The 4,397-nt window shown below is 40.3% G+C and overlaps 1 long non-coding RNA gene across 2 annotated transcripts in view; it reads right to left on the bottom strand.

Annotated features, from left to right (window-relative positions):
- LOC129687450 (uncharacterized) overlaps positions 1-4,397 on the bottom strand; it is a 37,043-nt gene that overhangs the window by 17,232 nt on the left and 15,414 nt on the right. Inside the window, exon 3 of one of the 2 annotated variants that reach the window (XR_008721795.1) lies at positions 2,185-2,320. The exons of the other annotated variant lie outside the window; for it this stretch is intronic. This is a non-coding gene — a long non-coding RNA (uncharacterized LOC129687450). The remainder of the gene's footprint in view (positions 1-2,184; positions 2,321-4,397) is intronic. 2 annotated transcript variants of the gene reach the window in all.

Genomic DNA, 4,397 nt, shown 5'->3' with positions numbered 1-4,397 from the left:
CACACACACACACACACACACACACACACACACACACACACACACACTAAAGTAAAACCAAATACTTTTAAAAGAGAGCAGGACCTTGCCTGAATCTAAGAATGACAAAAACGGGTATTTGGCAGGGGCATGTATAAAATATAAAACAGTAAGGTAATGCGGGGTGAAAATGCTATATGTTTTCAAAGATCGATATTCATCTTTATTTATAAAAATGTAAGGCTCCTCCTGCCCTCTCTATTTGTGAATGCATTTCCACAAAACTGTATCCAGTTCAGAGAAGCACATTCCAGAGGGGCAGGTAGGCAGACAGGTGTGAAACCCAGCAGGGTGATGATGAAGGGGCCTGTGTTAGTGCCGGGGATGCAGATGCTCAGCACCCATAGCCTGATGAAGGGAAGACACTGGAAGGGACATGCTGTTTTTCCTCTAAATCTTTGAAGGAGGGACAAAAAGGCGATCAGATGTGATGTATTAGCATATGGGCGTATGGAGGAGGCCTTTGTGGTATTTCAGCTATCTGTACTGGGACTTCTGGACAAGGAGGCAAGCGCGGGTGGCTTCCTCATCACTCAACATCTGCTGTCAATTCTGAAAGTCGTTTCTACCTTTGCAGTGTCTGCATTCTTCTTCTAACCGGGCATCTAAGTGTTGGGGTTGGGGGGGTATTCTAAGGTCATCTGCAAACACAACTATCCTCACTTCTAAAATCTTTGCAAGACTAATATATCAACTACTGTGTTTCTCATTTTATGTAAAAGCTGAGTCAAGTTCAAAATGCTTTGAAAAACATAGTTACAGATGGGTGGGTTCATCTGTTTTTAGAAATGATGACAGTACAACATTTAAGGCAGGTTAACTTTAGGAAGAAAAGTGGTTTGTTTGCCTCACAGGTTTGGAGGCTAAAGGTTCCTACTACCCGCTGCAGGCTCTTATGAGGGCCTTCTCTTGGCTACCGCACTTTCTGGCAGAAGCATGTTCACAGGAAGGATGAATACATGAAGCAGTGGGAGAGATTAGGTAGGCCTAAGCCCTGGCTTGTGTTGTAATCTTTTGAGAAATAAGCAGGCTTTCACAAGAAATACCTTCATCCTTCTAAAGGCACACCCCAAAATAGCTTAAGATGTTCAAATATGTCCACATCTTAAACACTCCAAGCCACCCCCCACCAATGTCACCTTGGGGACAACTGTGCTCAAACCACAGCAACAGAATTAGATCTAGAACCTGGGGCCTACCCCTCATGAAGATGACATTTTCAACACATGACTCTTGATCTTCATGGTCAACATGTGACGGAAAATTCTCCCCAATAAGGGGCAAGATAGTTGACTTATTCAGGTTTGTAAAGTGCCATCAAAATTCATAACCCATTGTTCGGGAACCATGACAGTGTTTTGTGAGTTCATGTGCTGATTACGCTTCAGGTAGAGCAGGAAACTGAAGAGGGTCCTGCTCTCAGGGTGCACACGATGCTATGATTATTCTGTTGTTGTCTTCCCACTAGTTACCACAGAGTGGTAAGAGTTAAGAACGTCTGTCAGGACCCACGACATGCCTGTGAGCTGGTGTTTGCATAACAGTGTAACTGGCCTTCTGTTTTCTCCATTTCAGGTACCAGTGCTCTGCACCCCAACCCTGGCGTCTCCACATAGCACCTGACTCCATGAAGCACTAGTGAAACCTTCACAGTCCCATGGTGTCATAACCCATCCAAGCATAACCCATCCAAGTCCCTCCTTCAAAGATTTAAAGGAAAAACAGCATGTCCCTTCCAGTGTCTTCCCTTCATCAGCAAGAAAATGACTCTTTCGAGGGTCCCTTTAGAACTTGAATTTATCTCTAGTTAAAAATTAATCAGATTCACTGATTGAAAATAACCCTGGTCTTTTAGAAGTTAATACTCCAAAACAGCAATCAGAAAGTTGAGAGGAAAAGCCTACAGTGAGAGGTTTCTGGTAGGCAAGATTTAAAAACTTAGCTAATTAGGAGTAAAGAATATAACCAAAACTGGGCTTAAATCTTATGCCCAAGATGTGATAATATATATATATATTATTACTAATATATCATATTAGTGATATGTGATCATATATTCGTATATATATTAGTAATATATGCACATAGTGATATTGACTCAATATGCTAATGTTGACACATTATGCATAGTAACATATATGTTACTTGTGGAACTTGGTCTAGAGCTCTTCCTTCAGACATCCTTCTTCTCTAAGCACAGATGTGCCGCTTGGCAATCTTCAACATGCTGTGTCTCACTCCATCACTGTAGCTCTGCTGCATCATAAAAATTCACCAGGCTCTGTTAAGCCAGGAAAAGAAATGTCTCAAAGCATTGAAGCAGCTGGTGGCCAATATATGCATGAGCTAAGTTATGCATATAGATTAATAAAAATAATTACACACACACATGCAAACACATGTACACACATATACACATCTGTTAGGGCTGGGTTGCCTGACATTTTGGCAATGTAGAATGTGAGGTGACTTTGAAATGTGCTTATATGAGCTTCCTGGTAAAAAGAAAGAAAACTGGCAAAGAAATAGGTATATATTTTCTTTCTTTCTTTCTTTCTTTCTTTCTTTCTTTCTTTCCTTCTTTCTTCCTGTGACATCTATTAAATTTTTCTGGGCAGCTCAAAGGCACTAGTACAAGATCACCTAATGGTATACCTTCTCCCCCAGCTTCATTTACTTATGAAATCTGAATATACTAACAGGATGCTGGCAGATGACAGCAAATATTTTTTAAACCATTAAGTTTTAATTTGGAATTATATCTCTGTAACACTGAAGGACCTGAAAATACATGCAAAGCAAATGTTGACACACTATAGGAGTTGTGTGTTTGGGTCCCCTCGCTGCATATGGTAAACTGCACGTGGTTAGCCACACATGTGCAACTCAGGGCAGCTTGATGTACTCTGGGATTTATTAAAATGTAAATGACAAAGCGGAGAGGAATGTTCAGACAATTGGATTACTCCATTGACTGAACGCCCTATACCGTATCTATTTTTGTCCAAGCATTGGTGGCTCCTGCTGTGGAATGCCAAATGGAATATTCCATCGCAGGGCATGGGGTGGGGGGACCTGCTTTAAGGAAATTGAAATGTGATCATTTAAGTTTTAATTTGTCTATCTCAAAAGCAGCAGTTTGTCAATACTTTGTGCAAGAAAATATGATAATTTTTGGCCTGTAATTATTAGAAGACAATCATTCTCAACTATTTATTCAGTGTCTATTATTGGACCTGTAACTTCATTCATGAAAATAATGATTCATATGCTTGTTTTGTGCTGGGCCTTGGCTTGTTGAAAATAAGAACATTATGCAATGCGCATGCATATACGTGACATGGCAGTAAGCATGCACAATCCAACAGATGATTTCCTGATGGGAAATTATTACTCATTCCAGAAAAGAGAAGGCAGAGAGGTAGGTGTCTTTATGAAGAGATTGAATTTAGAAAGAATGGGAGCCAGCTGTTTTTTCTCTCCATGGAGAGCAAGACAAAATGGGATTAGACAACAGCGTGAGGGATTTGGAACAGAAATATGAATTTTCCAACTCCATAGACTCTCCAACACCAAAATGTGCTTCAAAGGAAGTGTTCAGACACCAGTTTGTTTATTTGTTTGTTTTTTAATGACTTTAGAAACACAGTCCTCAACCTGCAGTTCTCGACCCCTTTGGGAGTCGACTGACCCTTTCACAGGGGCCACCTAATACCATCAGGAAAGCATAGATATTTTTCTTTACAATTCATAACGGTATCAAAGTTGCAGTTATGAGGTAGCAACAAAAAAAATTTTATGGTTGGGGGTCTCCACAACATAAGAAACTGTATTAAATGGCCGCAGCATTGGAAAGGTTGAGAACCGCTGCTCTAAAGGCACATTTTGTATGTTTGGCCTTAACATGTTGTGAAGTATGGGAACCAGAGGACAGATCTCTAAGATTCTCTTCATCTAGGACCAGAATCTGAAAGTGAGGAGAATCTGAAAGTGGTGGTAAGGTCACAGAAGCTATTCTTTAAATAGCAGTTATTTTCTAATGCCAACTTTCCTCTTGGGGACAGACTGACAAAGTTCACCTGTACTATGAAATGTTAAACTGAATGTAATGTCATAAAATAAGGTAGATGGGAAGCAAGAATGCAAGAGCACAAGGCACTCTTATTTTTTTTTTCTCTTCCCACTATCATTTCTGCTATTCAAAGGCAGAATGCCCTTCCTAGTTACTGTAGATTGATCTTTGTAAGAATGTTGTTAGAATTCCAAGTGATCCAATCTCTTTCTTTCTGGAGTGAGTGTGTGTGTGTGTGTGTGTGTGTGTGTGTGTGTGTGTGTGTGTGTGTGTGTGTGTGTGTGTG

This window comes from Psammomys obesus, unplaced genomic scaffold (assembly GCF_907164565.1).
Source record: "Psammomys obesus unplaced genomic scaffold, mPsaObe1.curated_primary_1811, whole genome shotgun sequence".
NCBI classification, from domain to species: domain Eukaryota; kingdom Metazoa; phylum Chordata; class Mammalia; order Rodentia; family Muridae; genus Psammomys; species Psammomys obesus.
This window is presented reverse-complemented; position numbering and strand designations above follow the sequence as displayed.